Source organism: Brachycentrus maculatus, unplaced genomic scaffold (genome assembly GCF_059751285.1).
Source record: "Brachycentrus maculatus isolate JH-2025_06_01 unplaced genomic scaffold, ASM5975128v1 h1tg000086l, whole genome shotgun sequence".
Classification (NCBI taxonomy): Eukaryota; Metazoa; Arthropoda; class Insecta; order Trichoptera; family Brachycentridae; genus Brachycentrus; species Brachycentrus maculatus.
The window spans coordinates 1167627-1184808 of record NW_028280840.1 but is presented as its reverse complement, the minus strand read 5'-3'; the positions used below and the strand labels follow the sequence as shown (position 1 = coordinate 1184808).

The window sequence follows — 17182 nt, the reverse complement described above, 5'->3', positions numbered from 1 at the left end:
TCTTTCATAGTGTAAATATTGAACGGTACTTATTTGTGCTGAAAATCGATATTAATTTGCAAAGAAATCAAGTGGACTTAAAGAACATGATGTATATTCTACATGGGAGATAAATTTTTAAAAAGGAAAAACGTAAAAATAATAACGATCTAAACTTTTTACTTGTAATTGCTAAATAACCGTTTTAATGAAATCTTGTTATAATACTGCAAACAGTGCGAAAAAAATACGAAATTTACTCACATCTCAGAAAAAATGTTTAAACAATAATTATTTAGTGTTACTAGATAGATCAACCTTTTTTATATATTTAAACACAATCATTTCGACGTTGCGTATAGATGTGTAAGTTATTAAATATTAATGTAAAATGTATCTTTACACCTCACTGCGAAAGAGCCGTAAATAATATATTGTTACTAGATGAATATTGAATTTAGTGTTGGCAAACTATAATGAATATTCTAACAAAAATCTAGTGATGTATGCCGCCCGGATTAAAACGATGCAATTTTTCTAAATGTGACTAAATAGATTTGGACTGATGCATTCAATTGGTATTGAAGAAGATAAAAATATCAATAAATGGCGTACCAATTACACACTGCATTGGGTGAATAAGTATTTGCATGTGAAAAAGATCTTTGAAAGAGTCGCATATTTTGGACATCATTACTGTAAAACATAAGAAACATTGTTCCTGTAATGAGAGTCTAAAGAAACTTTTTCAGGAAATAACAAATAATATTAATATTTTAACAAAAAACTTACACACGTCTTGATTTCTACAAGCGTATTAAAAAAGTATTTAATTTAGTATATTAAGACGGCAATCAGCATTTTACACACTGTGTCCACAAAAATTTAATAACAATATGTTCAAGTTTAATTAAAATAATCAAAGTGAAGCGCGCTTGGGGCTTATGGTACAAAAGTGACACTGCTTAAAAATTATTTAAAAAGAGGATTTTTATTTTAAATATATAGAGCTTCACAGAGCTTCCAAAAATATAAAAAAATATATAAAAGTAAGGTACAGTTTTAAGATTTATCCTGTGTATAAGTTACCCGATATTTTTTTTTATTTAAGTGTACATATGATTATCTAGGATTTATTGAAATATCCTCAAAACTTTGTCAATAAGTTTGTAAAAATATATCCAAGACAGATATCGTTGCGTAGTTTGCACATTCTGGTAAACTCCAAATAGTGAAGTTATGGGTTTGACTCCCGTCTAGATGATAAAAGGCAAACACATTAAAAATGTAATAGTCTTGACCCAGTCAGCCACTAATTTTGTAATTGATTTTGGTTTTTAGGACACCCTGTACAGAATGTTTTAATTAAAAAAAAATATATATTAAAATTTCAATGGGCAGTCAGCCACGTTATATCATTTCACACGTGCTGTTTGGAAAAAATCCAATGATAATGATTTGAAACATACTTATCACACTTATAATATGTGGATATCATTGATTTATATCTGTAATCGTCGATTTATATCACTATTTTTAACTTCATTACACATGTATGATATTTTTTACAAAGAAAAAAAAACAAATCTTATCTTAAAAAATAATCGAAAATGTATAATGAAAGAACGTGAAAAGATGAATAACCTCGAAAATTCTTTGTCACGTAGAACGTATGTTTATAAAATCAATTAAAATGTATGTTCAATGATCACTTAAATATGCCAATGACAGGTATATAAATATTCAAACTTATATATATTCTCTTAAAAATTTTATTATCTGAGATGTATATTTAAAAAAACATAGATTTTTAATAGAGATGAGTATGAAAATCTTGATAACGATACTTTAAGTTAAATTCATTATTTATGTTCAAAGATAAAAATGTACAGTAAATGTAAATTAAATACCGGATAATATCAGAATAAATATTTACCTTAGAAGCGTTTTAATAATCATAAGATATACATTCACAATACTTAATACAAATTGTCCGTTGTTTTTTGCTTAATTTTTTTTCTAATATCTCTCATCCGAGAAAATAATGTATTCTATAACCATCTTCTCCTTGTGCTTTATGGTGTTCGGATTAGTTAGGGTATACCATGTATTTGTAAGACAATAAAGTCTTTATTATTTTTGAAATATTTTTTATGCTTAACATGCGCGGTTATCATTATCAATTAAACATAACAAACATTATTATTAATTAACAGCATATCACAATCGCATTGGACTTTTTTTGGAATATGAGAAAATACCTGCTTAAGAAAATTACAGAAATCATTATCATTCGATTACTTGATAAATTTTCCCAAATTTATCAGGCATTATTTCTAATATTTGTTTAACTATTAATGATCTTTTTTATATTCATCTTCCATGTATTTACAAAATAAAAAAAAATAGCTTTTGTTTGTAGATTGTACAATACTTTGATTATATAAAGTAGATATGATAAACATTTTTTTGATAGAATCTTATGTTTCTTTTTTTTTTAATGTTCATAATAATACGGTAATGTTATTTATTATAGATATCCTCATTAATTTAATTGAAATTTATTTGTAATTATTGGTTTAAAGTTATAATTGCCATTTTGTATCATTATGTTCAATCAAAATGAAAATTTTCGTGTGAAACCTATGTGCATATTAGTCGTATAATTTAAGATTGATTCATTTCTTCTTATTTATTTTTGAACAATTATACTAAAATTTAATATCGCATCGATTTCCATTATGTACAAAATATTTCATCTAATATTTACCTAAAACATAGTTACTTTTTACAAGTTTTATTTGCGTTAACTTCTGTAGTTTATAAAATATTTAAATTGATTCATTTTGAGAGCCACAAATGTGAAAACTTTGCATAAATATTACTCTAAATGGTAAGCATGCTTTGTTAACACCATTCACGCCAAATGAATTATTAATCTATAGACGGCAGACAATTAATTAAACAAATTAAGGCTGACATAATCACTAACAGGTTGTCTCTGAATAAGCCTGAAAAGCAAAAAGTAAATTCTTATACATCACTACGTACAAATACAGTACATGATCGTTTAAATGCTTGGGGTAAAATGACAATTTAAATAAAACGATAATTTAAATTTGTTTCAAGCATTCAACAGGAGAATTTTAAATAAGATGTTATCAATTCGCCTTATTCGGGAAGTAGTCGAAGGTCTGTTATTATAATTACCTTGTGATTTTTAAACAGTGCAGTAAAAATTAAATAGCATTACCACGGAAGCTACACGTAGAAAAAATCTGTGATTCTGTAATTACCAGCACAAAAGACGTTGAACTTGTGAATGGGTCCCAATTATTGCAGTTGTCACCGAAGCAATTGTCACTGTATCTCACCTGGGAAGATATACCGGCAGTTAGTTTACTGATGCACCTCTACAACTCGCAGTACACTCACGTATGTTACGTTCCGTATTCCCTAGAGGTCCGTAAGCAACTAATGACCGATTGTTCGTGCCATTCGATATGAACAGCTCCTACCGAATGTGTGATTTTTCCGACCATAATTTTCCGAGTTTGATGCGGATTTGTCTTCGACGTGCTTCTACCTAAGTATGCAGGCTATAGAGACAAGCGGCGCAAGCTTATTGAGTTCGAAAAATATTGTTCTCGTCTCTTTTTACGTCATATGAATAACCTTTATTTGTTTTAATTCAAAATAAATATTTATTTATTATTTATTTAATATTTTTATAATTTTTGTTTTGGAATGGAAGCAACGTTTATATGATTAGTTATTGCATGTAACATTAAATTTATACCAAAGCAAACACATAACATATGACCTTAATCGAGATCTCGTGCATCGTATAGTAATTTTCTAACCATTACAATATGAGGATAGAAAGTGTTGTAATAACCGAGAGGTGGGGAAAAAAGAAAATATATTTTGTTTCTGTTTTATTTAATCAATTGTAAGATATTTATAAAATTTTGATTTAATGTATTCTTCTTTTTCTAGCCCTTATCCGCACTCAATGGTGCATAGGACATTGCATCGTATTGACAAAGTGTTATATTGATCGTTAGCAGATGAAGGCAAGGTGATCACTCCTGCGCTTCAGAGACCAGTCCAGGGTAATATTAAATAAATATTAGAGTGTAAAATCACTTATATTTATATTCCCCCCCCCCCCCGGGAATTGAACCCGGGAACTCCAGCACGGTAGCTAGATACGCAAACCATTACACCACGGAGGCGGATGTAATATAAATAACTAAAAATTCTGTGTTTATTCAGTTTTATTTTCACAATTCTAGTATTTTCATATACTTATGTACTAACATGTTTTCTGCGTGACCAAAACAGAAAAAAATTGTTTAGTAAAAAAAGAAAAGTGTAGAAATCTGGGTATTTACAACGTTGACGACCTATACACGTTTATCATTTATTCACCATTTAACCCCTGATTGACAACCACATTAACAAAATTTGGAATGCAAAAAAAAACCTTTTTAACGTCTAAGGTTGAATAAGGTTTTTTAAATGAAATTTCTTTTTTAAAGTCTTTTATTGAACTAAGAGTAAAGAATATTCAAATATTCCAAAATAATAATTATTTTATTGTTTCCCAAATATCATTAAAATCAAACTCATATTCCAACGTTCAGACTTTACAGGTAGCACAGTAAGTACAGGTTACAGGTGCTTGTTTATTTCATGGAGTGGAATATATTTGATAGGATACAGATAGAGTATGTTAAACAGGTCAAAATGGAAAACATTTGAGAGTAAAGGAGAAAAATTTTACTCCTAGAAAGTTAAGTTACTAAAAATTAAGAAGGTGAATATTAAAATAGCAGAAATAATTCGTTTAAGCTTGTGAAGCGTGTTAAGTCCCATAAGATTTTCACTAAAATTTATATTAAACTTTATTAACTACGAAACATTGAACGTCCATTTCTGAGAACCTGAACGATACATGAATTTATAATGACATCAAAAGATTAAGTATGAATTAATTTATTATTAAGCAACTCATTGTTATTCCAAGCGAGTTCTCTCAAGAAAAATACTTTAGCCGATTCAAAAAGGATCAGAACACAAAGTCAAGGTTAAAGTGGTCCTAGACCTATAAAATGAATAATTTTGATCCTTTGGCTATAAAAAGGTTAACCCAACCTCGAACAGATTATAAAAATACGCTTATGGTAATTAAGTCTCAGAATTATTTTCGTATTTTTTTAAATTTCGTAGTTTTATTTTTGTTTCTTATGAAAATATGTATTTCATTTCTAATATTTTTCTTAGTTACTGCTTTTGGTTGTTGTATTACTTTTAGTGTTGAATTTTTAGATATTTTATGTTTTTGTTATCATAGTCTAAGAGTGGTGTAAAGCGCTTATGAGGTGGTTTTTCACGGAAACGGCGATACATAAAATATTTATACTGGTTGGTTAGATAAGGGTAGGTTTGTTTCTTTTTCTAATATTCGGAATTTTAGACAAATTCAAAGAAGGTTCAAAATCATTAAAATCTATAAATGTATATGATAAATTGATACATTTGCTGTCCATAATTTTGTCCGAAAAATACATAAAAAAAATTAATAAAAACGTTTCAAAACATAAATTATATAACAGATTGCAATGCGTTTATAATAAAAATGGGGTGATAGAAATTAAGTTGTAATTTTATATTTTATGCTTTTAAGGCTACAATTAACAAGTAGTAAATTCACTTATAGGTAGGAAACGTAAAGCAGTCAAGTTCACTGATAAGTCCAATTAACATTTAACGCGCGATAAATTGTTAATGTGTAATACAAGTGGGAATTGAATGAAAGTCTAGCTGTAAAAATTAGGTAAAGGTTGGAAATGATAAGATAATAATTTATATAATAATTGACTGTCATCGCGAGGACAAGGCAACGGAATGTATCTAAATCATAATACAGCGGAAGAACGTGACTGATAATGCAACTGGATTTCCGCATTTTTGCAAGGAAATATTTCGACAACCCACGATAATTTATACTTGTTTTGAATATAGAAAGCATTAACTTTGTGGATCATATTGATATATTATTTCGAGAAATAAAAATCTATTTTTAGTAATAAATGAAACCCTGAAGAGGGCAACAGATTGTTGCCGAAACTAGTTGGTTAATAAAAATGTGAGTGGATCAGAACACAAAGTATTTTTATTTCTCTAAACAATATATTTATACTTGTATTTACAACATTTTGAGTGTGTCCAAATACTTGTTTACAAATCTGGATTATCTCCAATTATAGGAGTTATTTTTCATATTATTTTCATAGAATTTGAGTAGTGTGGTTGTATTTGGAAGTGTGTTGAATAATGGGTAGAATTGGTAAATGTTACACGTGTGTAAAGTGATCACTTAAACCAGCCTATGACTATCGTCAGCCCCGTTAATACCTTGTGTTCCATACTCATCTTTGATGAGATGTCAAAAAATTATACTTGTATATTATAATCATAAATTGTACGTGATTATTTAAATACTTAATATTTTTTACATTTTTGACATCGCAACATAGATGAAAACGAATATGGAATAAATGCATATGAAAACGTCTGGATATTTACAGGGCTTGTGTGCTGTCATTAAATGGCATTCATATTCTTCTTTCAGACTTCAATTTAAAGTTTTATTCGAACTTAATCTAAGATATTTAAATCAGCACGATATATTGATCAAAAAACCATTATTTTTTGTTTGTTTATTTTCGAAAAAAAAATGTAAAAAGTGTTAAAAGGTTAGGCACCAATACAAAACCAATATCGCCTGGAGGCTTTTGAGATGTGGTGCAACAGGCGCATGTTGGGGATTCATTGTTCGGAACATGAAGGGAACTACGAGGTACTAAGCAAGGCTGGAGAGTCTGTCCACAACTGTTCGATTGTGTCCAAATAATTCATAAATCTGGGTTTCCCCACATTTCATTTTTGACATCTCAACAAAGACGTAGAATAATATGAAAGTCTGGACTTTTACAGAGCTCACGATCTGTCATAGGCTGATTAGGTGATCATTTTAACCGCACGTGTAACACCATTCTACCCATGATTGACAACCACACTTCTCAATTTTTTCAAGACATAGATATACGATCCATCTCATGGCATTCAGTGTGAGTTCACAACAGCCATCTATTATAGGATTTGGTAGCCCTGTAAATGCCCAGAGTTCTTTATTCATCTTCATCTATGTTAATATGTTTAAAAAATGTCTGTACACGGCATAATAGCCCAGAATTGTTTTAAAACAAAAACAGAATAAACACCGCCAATTACTTTTATGGTGTCTAGAGCGATTAAGGAATCATCTGACAAAGTGCATTTAAGACTTTGTATTTTGTATAAATTGTAAGCAGACAATTTTGTTTCCTAGTTGCATATTTAAGCTTGTGTGTAGTTTTTAGGCAGCCATTAATAAAATACAGGTTTTTACATGCATTCAATGTATTTATAATTTAAGACACCAACAGAGACTCATTAACCCTAAGTAGTCAAATTTCTGTTTAATGTTTTCCAATATTTAAAAAAATACTTTGATCAAGTATTGAGGGAAAATCGATTATTTAAATCCATTTTTAAAGAAAATTTTATGTTTAATAAATATGATTTATGTACATATCGCTCACTCCTTTCAACAACTTCATATTTTTAATGCAAGGTTTTAAAGTTTAAAAGTATAATAAAATGTATGAAAAATAAATATCAAGCCACTTCTTGAACATTTTACTATGCCACAGATCTTTTTAGGTAAAACCTTATTTTTTTCTCCATTTGAAAAGTATTTAGTTTATTTAAAACAATAATTAAACAATACCTTTTCTTCAAAACGCAAAAACAAGACTTTTTTCCCTGTAGCGGGTAAATATTATATTTTAAATTGAAGTTTTTCTGAGTAAATACCACTACTTCTTAAAATCTACTGTGATACGTATTTCGATGCATTCCGCATCATTTTCAAATACCATATAAGGTTGAAAATATGCCGCTTTTGCTGGAATATAGTACATTTTGTGGGCATTAAACATTATTTTCTTTTGATATTTGTTTTTACCTTCAAATTTTCTGGTAACCAAATGCTTAATTATGTTAAAGTTACACTTATTCCAGTCATTGCCGTGTTGTATGCCTTGTGAATCTCCAGACTCCCATATTTACTCCTTCATTTACATAACAAACTTAAATAACATCATCTTTATCTCTTCAAATATATTCCACTACATATATTTAATAATCTGAAGCGCTGGACTGATTACGGCATTCATGTAACGAATGATCACAATGACACCACGTTGGACCAGTATGGTACTCTATGAACCATTATCAAGTGTTGATAAATTGACAATAAATACATTAGCATTAAATCAATTTCATTGGCTTTAACAATTAATTTTTAATGAAAGACTAAATCTTAATGGCAGTGTTATTATAAAAATTTGTTTCCAAATCTTTTATCTAAACTGATAAAATCAATTAAAACATGTGATAGTAATTAAAATAATAGTAAAACGTGTACTTTTGAGTACCTTCTTTTCTAATATTTTTATCGGTGTCTGAGAAAATCACGTGAGTATTTTTTTTGGCTGTTTAATAATTTAGGTCAAAACTATTATCACAAACATGAACACTTATAGTTTAATTGCTTTTTTGTTTATTTTTATTATAATTAACACGAATTGATCGTTATCCTTTTTAAATACTTCAATTTAGTGAATCAAAAATACTTTTAAAATATATGCAGACAGTAAAAATGTGTTGAATAATTATTAGTTGGTTTAAAATAGGGTTTTTAGAATACTGATTCAGACGCTGACTTACCCTACAATGGATTCACATAGACCAGGAGCTCATGACATCTATAAAAAAAAACTCATTACCCTGCAAACATTATGCTAACTTCAAAGTATTGAACGCCTTACTTGAACTAGAATTTAAGAATTGATGATAGAAGAGGATTAGGAACTAGAAGGATGTTACGGAATATCAGAAACTAGAAGAGTCTCTTGGTGGAGCAGCTACCAGAAGCTAGTACAAGTACACGGTCACGATAGAAAATGAATACAACACCGAAAAAGGCAGTAAAAACATACGAGTATATTTGAAAAAGAGGATTATATCATATCTCTACCAAATAAACCAAAAAATACAAAGATAATTTACCTTCACTCAATTTATTGTACTTTTAAGCTGCTCCAATACTTACATGAATCGAGAAGCTAACGGAACCCTATTGTCAAAGAGAAATAACGGAAGGTTCCAATTATGGAAACTTGGCAGTAAAAAAGTAGACAAAATGGCTCGAAAGACAGCCCCTGTTTACGACAACATTCCTTGTAGCTTTGCCAAAAAAAGAAGCAGGGCTTCTCAAATCTGGAATTATCTTTTTTTTTTTAAATAAAACTGGAATACAAAAAAAGCCAGCAAAATGTTTTCAGCGCGCTCAAAACCTCACAGGTCTCTTTGGGAGTATGAGCTACTTGCAAGAATTCAATATTTATAAGATCATCAGTTGCTGATGTGAATGATGATTTTCTCAAAACATTATTCGTCTTTTGATGCGTTGCACCTTTTATCAGCTTTTGGAGATAATATATTGAGGTGCGATGTAAGTGTCTGGGTAAGTAAATATTCGACATCAAGTTCTCATTGTTTACATATCACGGTAGGGAGTAGGTACAAGTGCGAGGCTTTGGTCAAACAAACCAATACAGAACATAAAAAGTTTAGTGGAGAGGAAAGCCTGCTGATTTCCGTCAACTTAGTCTGGCTTCTCCTGATGAGTTTTCTGTGGTTTCCTGCTCACAATCTTTAATTGGATCCACAATAATAATAATAATAATAAAAAACATCCAGAAGTTTAAATTTGTACCAGAAGATGAAACCATCTGCCGTTTTCAAAACTAGTCGTAAATATAAATAAAACTCATTCAAATGTTTAATCTTAATAAAATAAACACATCCCGCTATTTATATTGAAAAACACGGTTTATGGTGTTTGAAAATGATGCGAAATGCATCAAAACGTGTATCACAATTGATTTTAAGGAAAAGTTGTATTTACAAAGTAAAACTTTAATTAAAAATTTATAAAGTTTACCACAAATGTGACTGCTGAATCAATTAATGTGATTACATGTTTATTGATCTTCATTCAAATCTCAAATGTACATACAAATCAAATATCAATAAGGCTTGAAACAAATATTTATCAGATCTATGTTGCAATACAATTCAATTCTGGATTCAAACTGTAATATACCTATCTAACGGAGCACCCTTGAGTGGACGTAGAGGGTACTACAAGTGTGTGTATATAAAGCCCCCTCGAGATGCTGGTAGCAGCAGATGACTCTGACAATCCCCTCGATTCACTTAAACTGGGGACCCGACATTTCCTGCTTCCTGCATGATAGTTGACACCCATTGTGAGTTTGCAATTGGCACATCAGTTCAGGTTTCCAGTCTCCGGCAGTTCTTAATTGAGTTGAGCACTTGCTTACGTCGAGATGCATTTACAGATACTAGATTCTTATTGATTGTGTTGGGATCTGCATTTTAAGGGGGATCGAAAACATATCAAATACCCCAGGTCTATCTCTGTTCTGACCAGATTCATTTTTATTTCTTAATTATTTTTGCCAGTTAAAAGTAATTTATTCTTTAATAAAAAAATATTTTAAACAATCAATACCATATCGCGCATTTTACAAAATCATCCTTTGTAAATTTTTGCTTGTTCCTTAAATCCGTATTCAGTATTTTTACACTGTAATTTTTATGTCATTTAACATGTCATTTGAAAGGTTTGTATGCTTTACTTAGAATTCAAGTATTTGAAATATTTATAGATTATCAGTTTAAATATTATATCTAGTGACGTGGGTTGTATAATAGATTTTATCTTTCAGACAAAATTTATCTGTGTAATGATTGTTAAAGTGCGTAAAATGTTGTAAATATTCCCAAACCTTTCAGCATATCACAAAACAATATCTTATGATATTGAAAAAATCTAATTTGACATATTAAACTTAAAATACATTTTAAATTAAAATACGAAAATGTTACATTTTCTTTTTCTTTTGAAGCAAAAGTCCCTTTGTGAAACTATTAATTAATATTATTTAATAATATGGTATGTAATAATAATATTAATAATTGTTATTTTCAAACGTACGAGTATGTATTGCGAATATGTAGGTGATTTTCTATGTAGACTCTATTTAAATCTATGTAAGCAGAAATCTGAATGTTTGATTCTTTAAAATTTTAAACCTATTCAACTTGTTCACCAATTGCTCTGTTATTTTGACACAACGTTACGTTTGAATACGTGCATGTTTTATATACTAGTGACAAGTTTTTTTATCTGTACGGGTAAGAACATGCTTTTTAAAAAAGATTTTGGCAGCAACAGGTTGTATTAGATAAAATTAATAAATAAATAAAGAATAAATCACCTGGTTTTAATATTTTGCAAAAAAATACCGGGAATCCAAAACTGGTTTATTTTATATTTTGTACCATATGACACTGAATCACACAGAGGACAAATATTGTAGACAATGAATCGTTTCAGGCCATATTAGTTAAAGGCGAAACGTATTATGCTACTTGGATATACATTAATATTTCTATACGTATGAAATGATATGTCGGTATCTCATAGGATTCCTTAATATATAGCTCAAGGATGTGACATACGCATTTAGTGTTAACGGTAAAACACGGTTTATGACGTGTATGGCAATTTATGACCACGTAATATGGTTAAGTTTAGCATTAGTAAGTAAACAATACTGCGAGCTTTATTGCTTTTGGATGTGTATACATTTCTGTATGCAAATTTATCGACTTATAATTTTAAAGTTACTATCACAAATATAATTAGATATGTTTTAAAATGTACATATACATATGATAGTGTACATATTGGAAACTTCTCTCAAACAGAAAATGATGTAAAATGAAAATTGAATGCAGTTAAAAAAAGGTAGTCAGACAAAATGTCACATGGAGATAAATCAATTTTGTGGATAGAGAAAATCGAAAACATTCAACATCTACTGCATTAACGACATTCCATCGATTGGTTTAAGTGATCAATTTACACGTGTATAATGTTAACCATTCTACCCATATTTTGAAATTATTAGAATTTGTATGAAACATTCTTCCCGAATCATTCAAACATACTATAATATGCCTATAACATGATTGATTATAAAATCTATCGGGAGGTTAGCCTACATTTTAACATGAATTCGGACATGTGTATTGTATTGAAATATTTTGGCAACATCAAATATGATTAACCTATAAAATAAACACTTCATTTTTTCATCGTGACTTTAGAAATGATTCAAAAGTGGTGAAGAAAAGTTCATCTGCATTTAAAAAAGATTGTGAAAAAGTGATCCAATAAACGATTGTCATTATTTGTAAAGAAAAATAATACTCAACTCCATAAAAAATACTATTTTAAGTAACATCTTATAACTTATATTACGGTTTTTGGAACATAATACAAACTGTGTATAAAGCACCCACTACATTACATCAACGCAGTATTATTTCGTATGTTTTTATGTTACTGTTGAAAATGATATGAATAAGCCCAGAAAAATTAAAAATATTTTTTTTTAAACAATTTGAAATTTTCAAATAAATTTTTTCAAAAATTATTTTAATGGTTCCTGGGCATAATAATAAATTTTGAGAAGAAATTGGAATAACATACTCATATGTAGCCATGCCTAAATCTAATCTCCCTCGTGTCAACGACACTCGATGTGAAGTTTTGATAATCGGCGGCACTTTCAAAGGACATCACGGCTTTTGCTAATGTCATGGTACTATTGTCTGGAGAGTAAGCGGAGAGGATGTAACGTACATGAGTCAAAACATACAGTCCTTACCTTGTTTCTTAATAATCAAGTGCTCTTTATTTTTTACAATATCTTTTATAATCGTCTTACTCATTATTGAGTGAAAAATGTTTACTAATGAAAAATGTTTATTAATGAAAAATGTTTCAAAATACTCTTGCTCTCTTTTTACAGAGTGAACTGTCAGAGAACTGGGAGAGTTTACCTCATCGCGCAGTACGGCTCCATATCATAGACTTAGTCTACAGTTAATGTACATTCCCAGTGATCACTACTTTTTCCAGGTTGTCTCTATCGTTCCTGACAAAATTTCCGATTAAAAAATATGTTAAAAGTATTCTAAAAGCCTCTTTTGTATACATAGCTTTTGAAACCTCACAATCCATGATATTCGATATACGACGTCAATACCATAACTTGAAGGTGGCAAGCATTTTTCTTTCTTTCTATTTCAATGTCCATCTTTAACATCACACAGGACCATGAAAAACACAAGAGGTCGCGTTCTTCATAGACCATTTTCATGGATATTAAAGTGATCACAATAGACCTAATATAGTCACCGTGACTTGAGGGATGCAAGATCCTTTGATCTCGTATTTATTTTTAAAAATGTATGAATTTATTCTACAAAGTTTTAAAAAATTTTCTACGAGAAAAAATAGGATAGACTTTATTTTTACTAAAAACTAATCAATCAAATCAAAAAAGTGAATAACACTACACATAATTACGTCCTTAGTAGACATGTAATCCCAGTTATCTACTTTAAAAAATTATAATCTAATCTTTTAATGTATAATAACATTGTATTGATTTTCAATGACTTAATGTTTCTTTATTTATTTTTTGTTACCTAATTTCACAAACAACAATTTAAAGTAGTTTCTCAAAGGTAATTGCTAAATAAATCAATTAACTGGATTGAGTTGAAATAAAATAAAATAAAAAGTTTTTTTTTCATCTGCTTAAAATAAAAGTCACACACACCCACACGATATTTATTTTGAAACGGACTTGCCGCCATTCCTAGAATTAGTTTCTTCAGTTTTATAGCCGAAGTCCTTACAAACGAAGAACAATGCATATACAGGGAGTCCTCGGATTCTGAACATAATGAATGTCTTGATAAAAAGGTAACAATTTTTTTTAAATTTTAAAAATACCATACAGTTAAAACCAAACATAAACTTTTTTTAATTAACTCATTAGTTGGTATTTAGATTAATATTTTATATACGAGGATATATTTAGACATTCTTCTGTGATATTTAAAAATACTCCAAACGATTTCAATTTTTGTAATATCAAACATGGACACTTTAAATTGCACTAAACATTGCATATTTTTATATTTTGCATAACCAAGATTATAAAATTTCATCAAAAAAATTAAACTATGTCAATTGAGTTTATAATTTCATATTTACAAATATACAAATAAAACTACAGGATATGACCTTATATTCTTCCTTCGACCATTCTCAAAGCAACAATTCCCATTGGCACTACCTCTTCTTAACGAAATCAGTACACAAAACATTATGATCGAAAATATTACGATAACTAACGTCAATAATTATTTCCAGTCATTATATGATATATAAAATCACAAACATTTATTTTCAACCCCCCATGAGAATCGAACCCGGGACCTCTAGCGCGGTAGCCAGACATGCTAACCATTACACCACGAGGCGGACAAATATTTATTTAAAATTACCCTGGACTCAACCCTGAAATGCAGGAGTGATGATCTTCTTATCTTCATGTAATTAATGATTATGATAATATTGCGTCAATACGATCTAGTGCTCAATGCACCATTAGGTGCGGATAAAGGTTAAAAGAATATGATTTGTACATATCGTGGATGTACTGGTAAAAAACGTTAACTCGAAAATATGCAATTTTGACTTAATGATGTATTATAAAGTTTTCAACGTTCTTTAAACTGGCAAAATACGCTAAGTAGTTTGAAATGTCATATTTATAAATAATTTAAAAATAAATTCAATTTTAAGTTTAATAGCGGTCATTTTTTTCTGTCTAAATTCTTTAAATAGCAGGGATTATTCAAACAGGGATTTTAGAGTTAACGTTTATTTGCCTGTATACCCACAATATATTCTTCTGATCGGGAGCCCAGAAACACTCTGCCACTACCTATATCACCTAAACAATGTAATTGGTGAAAGTATAAAAAATGTCGAAATCGGGTATTGCTCGAAAAACAATAACAGGCTGTATACAGGTAAAATAGAGACGTGAGTAGGTAGAATGATTCAGATAGGTAGATATATACACAAATACAATAAACTGACTTGTCTCGACTGATATAATTAACACTATAGTGAGGCATAAATGTCGCATGTCTCAGTAATTGAGAAAGGTCAATTACATTAATCCATTTTTATTATTTTTTTTTACAATCCACTATACAATGTAAAACAAATGACCTTTAATCTCCGACTTATAAAAAGTCTTATTTCAATAAAAGTGATAAAAAATTATTTAGTTTAAAATTAAAAAAGGTTTATAAATAGACCTTATTATACTAATTATAATTTTCTTCCATTAAAATATTCAGAATTTTACCCAATACAGCATAACGTTTGCCATCAAAAGTAAGTGAAATATTACGTATATCTGAACTCAAAATAAGAAAATTTCGTTTATTTAAAATGAAAAGGAAATTATGTTTAATTTTTAAAATTTTTTGATTTATTTTCCCTGTAAAACATTTCACAATTTTTCAGTTTCTACACAAAAAAATATTTAAAATATATAGCATAATTTGGCTGCCAAATTTCTCTACTAAGCGATATCAAAATGAAAAATATTCACCAAAATGCCATTGCCAGAATTTTGTTTACTGATCACCAAAAATAGTTCCTTCTTCTTTTTCTTCTGACCCTTATGATATTGAAGGTAACTTACATGAGGTAATGTAATCACTTCTGCGCTTCAGAGAACTGTGCAGGGTAGAATGAAATAAATATTAGAGTGCAAAATCACTCATTTTCACCCCCCTTGGGAATCGATCCTGGGACATCCAGCACGGTAGCTAAACACCCTAACCATTAAACCACGGAGGTGAAAAAATAGCATCAGATTGCATGAAGTAAATCCCTTTATTTCCTGGTTTCAACTATGTATACGCCACCCTAGATTTGATTCCCGGCGGGGTCAAAATAATTTGGATATAAAATATTTTAATTATTCTACAAATCAAACCTTCACAAATATTTAGTACCTACTCACGGAGAGTTAAAGATATGTACATTTCAATTTATCCGTGATAAATAATTAAAGGATTAAGTTGGATTTACTTATGATTTATTAATTTATATCACTTGTTAGTTATTATTATCAATCAAATACATATGAAGGGATTATAAAGACAAGGTAAAATATTTTCGATATCAATGTATATTCGTTTGTTAATAGTTATTGCTTATTCAAAAGATTTATTTGGAATTAACACTAGTTTAAAATATTATTTAATGCGACATTTATTTTACTTTAATCCTGAATAGTTGTTTGTATGATTACCCGCCAAAGGCGGGTAATCATACAAACAACTATTCGACATGACATTTCGTCAGATCGATACCGATAATTGATCATCAATCAATTCATAAAGGCCAGTTGACCAGCTCTTCACTCTTAAACATTTGATAGGATAAGGATAACAGAAGTAAAGGAGTTAAGGATGAAGGACATCACTAATATATGAAATAGAAACGGAGTAATGGTAGGTAGGAAATGAAAGATAACAGTAAATACTAGGGCTCTCAGGCTTACATACTCGCTCACAAACATATGAAAAAATGAACAGTTCAAAGGAATTACAACTTTAAAAAAATTAAAAATATACATATTACTATGGTTGCTTGCATGCTGGTGTAGTGATTATCCCGACGAAGAGACAGGTACGTCTCGATCTGGTAGACTAAAATCTATGTGGTTATTATACTGACATAACAAACTTTGTTATGTCAGTAAAAAGCATGTTAATTTGTAGTACATAAATAATAATATTTACACCAAACGACAGTAATCGTGCAACAACAGAGAATGCATACTAACATCTTAATATGACAAAAACGAGCTGCAAATAAAAATGGCTAGGATGAGTAGTTACCACCTCTGTCCGCAGATGACAAGCAAAAGTTTTTTCATGGTACTCATATGCGAGGCGAGTTTCGAGAATTTATAGCTTAAGACTTTGGATATTATTTCTGATCATTAAAATATCATTATTTCATACTCCGTACCTATTATGAGAA

General features: G+C 29.5%; 1 protein-coding gene across 3 annotated transcripts in view; it reads right to left on the bottom strand.

The window, feature by feature from the left end:
• Nha1 (Na[+]/H[+] hydrogen antiporter 1) overlaps positions 1-17182 on the bottom strand; it is a 56913-nt gene that overhangs the window by 22111 nt on the left and 17620 nt on the right. The window contains exon 1 of one of the 3 annotated variants that reach the window (XM_088257617.1): positions 3354-3464. The exons of 1 other annotated variant lie outside the window; for it this stretch is intronic. The gene's annotated coding sequence lies outside the window, so the exon portion shown is untranslated. Of the gene's footprint in view, positions 1-3275; positions 3465-17182 lie in introns of those variants that run through there. One more of the 3 variants, XM_088257616.1, reaches the window with a different exon arrangement.